Consider the following 7,186-nt stretch of genomic DNA (forward strand, 5'->3'; position numbering starts at 1 on the left):
TAATAAGCTCCAGGTGTGATAACCACTGTAATTTCAAAGCTGCAATTGATATAAATATTTCAAGACATCAGTAGTGGTTAAAATGCAAAATGAAATATCCATGATTTCTGCTGGCAACATTGTTACAGGTACTACAAATACACTGGTTTGTTGCTTATATTGATACTAAAGAAAATGCCAAACGAAGATATTCTTTTTCTCCTAATTGAGTTTACAGACTCCTGTATACTCTATACATGGATCCAGTGGGGCTGTTGATGCCAAGCTAAGAAGGCCTGTAGTTCCTTTACAACTTAGTAAACACTTATACTGGGCAAAATTCTTAGTTCCAGCTCACCCTTATCTCCTTCTTGAAAAGTCTCCACTCACACCTTTCTTGCCTCAAATCCCGAGTTCTACAGATATGAGCCTACTCTGTCTGTACTAGGGGGGAGTTGTGCCTTGGTTGAATCCCATGCCCAGGCCACCTGATCCCTGCCGCAGATGGTCTGGAGAGAAAGCCTCAGCTTCTAGAGGGCTGATCTCAGACCAGAGGATCCTCTCTGGAACATCAACAAAGGAGAGGTCCAGGTGATTAGCTCAGCAAGGGCCAAGATGCACAGTTGAGCCACTGGCCCTGGAACGTGGCACCATGGAGTGAAGACCAGGAACCAGCTGTAATGCTGGTGTGGCCTGGAACTCAACCCTCTCCATAGGGTCATCTGCCCTGAGGATGCCTTCCTCCTTCCAGACCTGGGCTTTGATGCCAGTGCTACATTTGATGGCTTCTCTCTTCCTTCCTCAGAGCCAGTGTAAGGGGAGTCTCTGTTTGCTGCATCAGAAGAGCACTTCATCAGTATTATCAACACCATTTTACAAATGAGGAGGCTGAAGTTCAGTGAACTTGAACAATCTGTCCAGGCTCACAGGGCAAAAGGTGAAACTAATTTTTCCTCTCCACCTCTGCCTTTTATTGAGGGGCAGGTAGGTGATGCCCTTTCATTATCTCCTTATTTACAATCACACAAATCATACATGAAAACAATCTCTTAAAAAATTCAAATATTACTGATAAAATGCTCTCATGCATGCACTCAACATTGTATCTGGTAAACACAGATCTGACCCTACCATATATTCAGCCATCACCCAATTTGACATTCTGTCTTTTAAACCTTTCCCCAAGAGTAGGATGACCCGCTTTCCAAGGCAGAAGGGAGGGAGCTGAGGGGACATAGTAAGCAACAGCTGTGAGCACAGCACCTGGAAATACTCAGCCCCCAGGCCTGGTGCCCTGCAAAGAAACCTAAATCTAAATCAATTTCATTGAGAGCCAGCCTCGCCGGGCAGCTGGGCAGAAATCAGACTGTGGAGGGGAACCAGCATGGAAGGCTGCTGCTCTTTTATCTTTGCATGGAGCAAATTCTCCCCATGCCATATTTCTCTGCCTTCTTGTCCCTTGACGTCAGATAAACCAGAAATAAAGAAGGAAACTCAGCAGACACAAAGAATCCTTCAGCACCAGAGGGGAAAAGCCACAGACACATTTAAATTTAAAAAAAAAAAATGGCAGCCAATAAGTTTTATTTACTTTGGGGGAAAGAAATGGGAAGGGGGTGGGAATTAGGATTTGTGTTTTCTCCCACATTGTCTGAGTCCCCACAAAGTTATCTGACGAGCAGGGCTCAGGGCCCAGGAGAGACAGTGAGGCGCTCCTTGGGAAAATACTGCAGAGTCCTTTCCTTGAAGAAGGAACACACAGCCTGCTTCTTCAGACACCACCAATCTATAACTGCCTAAGCAGCACATTAACCATCTACTTAAAATCTTGGGACGGCATTTATTCTATCCCGGAAACTGCGATGGGCCTATTTTTAGCAAGAGGGCCCTTCTTTTTTCTTTCATCCTACTTTGAAATACGATCTGTAGAGACCAGATGCTGTTCACAGAAAGGCCTATTAAGTTTCTTAATCTAACCTGGGCCTGCAGGATTAGCATTTTGAGGCACAGAGAGGTTAGGGTCCAGCTGTAAATCACACAGCTCCTTAGCAGCAGACTTAGTCTCCAATTTCAGGATTCCCTGACCTCTAAGCCCATGCCTCTTCCCACACACTGTACCACAAGAAAATCACAATGTGCTTCCCTGTCTGAGCTCCAGAGACAGAAAGCTCTGTCAAATCGCAGTTTCATGGTGGGGCACCATGGCACATGCCCATCATCTCACCAGCTCAGGAGGCTGATGCAGGAGGATTGAAAGTTCAAAGCCAGACTTAGTAAGTTAACTAGGTCCTAAGTAACTTAGCGAGACCCTGTCTCAAAATAAAATGAGATTAAAAAAAAGACTGGGAATATAGCTCAGTGGTAAAGTGCTCTTGGGCTAATCTCCTGTCCAAATATACATATATATATATATCCCAGTTTGTTTGTTTCATGATCCTGGTAAGTCACACAGAGTCTCTGAGCTTCCTTTTCCTCACTGGGTATTATGAGAATAACCATCTGAAGGATGACTATGAGAACCGAATGTGCCAGGGTTTGGCACACGTGCACATTATGATTATTCTGTACTGTTCCAAACTCAGAGTTGGGTAGACCTACGGTCATTGTGTCTGCTTGACCACCCAGAGATGGCGGGGAAGGACTGTTATCAATCCACTCACAGTGAGGAAAACTGAGGCTCCCCTGGGGTGACAGAACCTGCACAAGATCAAAGGGGTCCTGTTTGTTACTTTGCAGTGCTGGGGATCAAACCTGGACCTCACGCATGCTAGGCAAGCACTCTACCACCGACCTCCATCCCTACCTCCCCAGACCCTGAGATGAGAGTTTTCAAAGTGAGCAGATCATCAGCATTCAGAAGTCATAAATGCCCACCCACCAACCTGCTTAGACATTGGTTAAATTAGTAGTAAAGCTACCTCTATCTTCCCCCAGCAGAGCAGAGCTGCAGAAGCACTGGCCACACTTCGGGACCATCCTTTGTGCACTGGAGCCAGAACAGTAACTGGTACAGACCAGAGGTTTTACGGGGTTTTGATGAATGAATGAATTACTGAATGAATGAAGATCCTGATCTGCAGATGAGAACAAAATGGCCTAAAGCAGGTGTTTTGTTTGCAGAAAGGGGTGGTGAGGTGGGCAGGCAAGACCCCAGTGACAGCATGCAAGAGCCCTGCCCTGTAGGGAGGAAGCCTTTGACAAAGCCAATAGCTGGTTCCTTGACCTTAATGGTCCTGTCTAGAACATCTCCCAGCCTGTCCCGCCAGACCCCATCCACCCTCTCCTCCACCCCACATGACTGTGAGGCACCTGTGACTCTCCTCCAGCTAAAACAGATGTAATAACATTGCAGACTAGGGGTGGCAAATAGGCCAGCAGAATTGGCCCATCTGTCTTCCTAATTGTCAAGTGTGCCCGTAATAAGATTTTTCTCCCTGTCACACCTTAGGCTGCTCCTGAACTGAAGCAAAACCAAGATATACATTTTCCAGCCATGAGCATGGCCTTCATAAAGCACCAAGGATGCAAAGAAGCTGCTTGGCTAAAACAAGCAGAAAGAAACAGAAGGAATTTGGACTTCTTGGGAACTTGGGGTCCTTGCTCCTGACCACTGGGGGTACTTGAGCAGTCACTGCACCTCACTCAGTCTCTGTTTCCTAAAAAATTGCAGTCTAAACATATGGAGTTGGACATGGTGGCATGCACCTGTAATTCCAGAGGCTGGGGAGGCTGAGACAGAGGACTGTGAATTCAAAGTCAGCTTCAGCAATTTAGCAAGGCCCTAAGCAACTCAGCAAGACCTTGTCTCTAAATAAAACACACACACACACACACACACACACACACTGGTTGGGGATGTGGCTCAAGGGTTAAGTGGCACTGGATTCAGTCTCTGGTACCAAAAAAATAAAAAATAAAATTATAGAAATTGGGTCCATGGGGGGGCTATGAATCATATGATATTATATGTAAGATATTTTAAGTTATATGCATTTGAAGGAGAGTGTCCATAATTTTCAACAGCATCTTAAAGATATATGCAATACTCCTCCATTTAAAAAGTTAAGAAATACTAAACAATTTCTATCCAACAGTTATTGGGCACTTTCTATGGTCCTGCTCTGTGCTAGGCACTGGAGACACAAATATGACCAGAAAAGTTCTGATTTTAGGGTACTCAGTGCAGTTGATACTCACTGTAACAGAAGCCTACTTTTTGGTGGATTGTTGTGTTTTTGTTTTTTGGTAGTGCTGGGGATTAAATCCAGGGTCTCACGCATGCTAAACAAGTGCTCTCACATCTCCAGCCCAGGACATGCCTTTGGAAACAAAGAGGCAACTTTTGATTCTGTCTGGTCAGGAAAGGCCTTCTGGGAGGGAAAACTTAATGATGAAGTTGAAGGCTATGTATGCATTCAGTGGGTGAACAAATGGAAGAGTATTTTAGACAAAGGGCAATATGTGCAAAGACAACAAGTGCTCCACAAATTGCCTCAAGTGTAATTGTGAGTAGAACACTGTGGGGGTGCTCACTGCAGGAGACCAGGGAAAGTGGTGGAAGCCAGAGATAAGGCTGGACAGGTAGGCAGGGCCCAGATTAGGAAATGCTCTGTCCACCACCCTAAGGAATTTTACTTTGTGGACAGTGAGTTCTTTCCAGCTGCAAAAGTCTAACATGAACTTTCACTCCCTGCATGAATTTCCCTAAATGCTGAGCAGAGGCCTGACAGTTGTGAGCTGAATGGAACAACAAGGAAGGAGTAAAGGAAAGAACTGCTCTTGGCACCATGAGTGGACACATGGGCTACCTGATCAAGATACTGGTATTTAGTGCACATGTTCTGTTCGGGGTGAGTCCAGCAGGGTGCTGTCAGTCTCTATTTCTCTCTCTGCATGTGACCTGGATGGGGGCAGAGAGGGGAGTGTCTAACTGCCTATTATTATAGCCAAGAAAGAAAGATGCTAATTGGCCCACTCATTGGGATGCAGAACTAAGGTACATGCCTATTTAGGCCCCTGGACCTCACCTGGCAAACAGGTTTTCAGTTCCTCCACTTGACTCTACCGCTCCTTTTGCTTCAAGCCTCTTTCCATCCTCCTCAGTTAGTTAACTCCTATCAGTTTTCAGACAGAGTGACACTGGACCAATCACAGGTTCTCAGGACACCTAACGGTTTCCTTTAAAATAACTCAGCACTGTGAAGCATTCTATACTCAATAAATTCTATACTCACTCAAATAAGTGATTTGATTCATGTCTTGGCCACTGGTCTGTGAACTCCATGAGGCCAAAGAGTGCCAGTTCTTTTACTTTTGTATTTCTCTACCTTGCCCAGTGCCCGGCATGGAGTTGATTGAATGACAGCCTGAGCCATTCTCCACAACAAACTGTCCCTGATCTGGTACTGGTACTTAGTTCACATGTTCGGGGTGAGTCCAGCAGGGTGCTGTCAGTCTCTATTTCTCTCTCTGCATGTGACCTGGATGGGGGCAGGAAAGCTGGACTTGAAAAGACAATGAAAGACAGGACTCAGCTTAGGTTCCAAATGTAGATCTAAGGTCTCCTATGTCACGTCTGGAGAGGCTCTAAGAAACTCAGATTTGATTTACTCAGGAAGGTCCTTTGGAACTGAACTTAATTCAAGATGCTTTCTCCCGGGGCTTCAACCTGGTCAGTGGCTACATCTGACCCTTCCCTGGCCATGCCTGGTGGATACAGGACTCTCTCTGCCCTGGTCTCAGAGGATTATCCTTGGAGAGGAGAAATATTCTCCTCTTTCTTGGAAAATACTCCCTCCCCACCTTACTGGCCCACATCCCAGGGTGCTTGGAAAATAAGAATGCCAGGGTTTTGTAGCCCTGGTGGATGTTCAAGGACAAGAGTAGGTTCAGAGCTGGTGTAGGGGTCATGAGTTTGACTTTCCAACTCCCATACTAAGTAACCGGCCAGTTGAAGGGGCGAAGTACGTGGGGTCAAAGATTTGACACTAAGGGAGATGTAAGAGAGAGGGGAGCTCTCCCAGTGGCCCAAGGCTTGGCAAAATGTTCCGGGGCGCTCTTGTACCTGGCCCCCCAGATACCCCCAGCCTCCACCCAAGGTCACTGGAGGGCTGGAAACTTCAGCCAGGGACTGAGGAGTGTCAGGCCAGGAGCTTGGGGCCAGATTTTGCAAAACATGAGCGACTACACACGCTGAATTCCAGGTAGTCCTAGGAGCCGGCGGTAGGGTGCCCCCAGTCCCGCAAGCTGCATCTCAGAACGCAGGGTAAAGCTGGGCAGGGGCTGCACCACCTGGGCCGCAAGGACGACGCGGTCTCTCCTTCCCCACTGGTCTCAATCCTCCAGAGAGATGGAAAGGGAGCGGCGCCCATCCACCCGCAGCCGGCGCAGCCCAGCAGCCCCCTCCCGCGCTGTCGCGGACCCCAGGCTTCGGGGCGGGGGCACCCGCTCGGCCCTGGCTGCCGCAGCCTCTGCCTTAAAAGGAGCTGGCGACGCCGCTCTGGGAGGGGGCTAGGATGGCAGCAGGGACCAGAGAAGAGTGGCCGAGCGCGGGGGCCAAGCCCCTGGTAGCGCAGGGCGGGGTGCTGGACGCCCCAGCAGACGCACTGCTCGGGGTTGGGGGCGCAGAGACCCTTACCTTGGCTAGCCGCGGAAGTACGGTGGGAGGCGACTCACTGTGCCTGGGGCCCCGCGGCGGGGCGCCCACCCTGCCTTCCGGGCGCACGCAGCCTCTGGGTGCAGGTCCGCGTCCCGGGCGCGCACCCCGCTCTGGCGCACCCTTGTTGTCCGGGGCGCGCACAGCCTCCAGGCGCCCTCTGGCCGGAGAGATAGGCCAGAACTCGGGGTGCACACCCTGCGGGCACACCCACCGCGCCGGATGCGGGACTGGGAGGCGCGGCCCGCCGCCGCTTCGCCCCTCGTCGCTGGCTGCCAACACCACCCGAGTCCCCGCCTTCGCTAGCGGGGGTGAAAAAGACTCCTGACGCGGCACGGGCTTTGGTGTGTAGGAAAGGGCCGAATTGCGAAACCGAGGGGGAGGGTCTTAGCTTTGATAACTGCAAAAGCCCTTGGACAGAGTTTAGGAGAAAAACTTTGAAAAGAAACCAGAAAACTCCTAACTGGTGCATATCGCTTTTCAGATTTCCAAATGTGCTTTCACATACCGTTCTCTCAACTCATTTAGACATTTCTATCTTCGTGATAGATG

General features: G+C 48.9%; 1 protein-coding gene across 1 annotated transcript in view; it reads right to left on the bottom strand.

Annotated features, from left to right (window-relative positions):
• Kank4 (KN motif and ankyrin repeat domains 4) overlaps positions 1-6,918 on the bottom strand; it is a 71,644-nt gene extending 64,726 nt beyond the window's left edge. Inside the window, exon 1 of the mRNA XM_046451134.2 lies at positions 6,617-6,918. The gene's annotated coding sequence lies outside the window, so the exon portion shown is untranslated. The remainder of the gene's footprint in view (positions 1-6,616) is intronic.
• Between the last annotated feature and the right edge of the window lie 268 nt (positions 6,919-7,186).

The sequence above is a fragment of the Marmota monax genome, unplaced genomic scaffold, assembly GCF_021218885.2.
Source record: "Marmota monax isolate L192 unplaced genomic scaffold, Marmota_monax_Labrador192_F-V1.1 WCK01_AAM20220418_F8-fsc00023, whole genome shotgun sequence".
Classification (NCBI taxonomy): Eukaryota; Metazoa; Chordata; class Mammalia; order Rodentia; family Sciuridae; genus Marmota; species Marmota monax.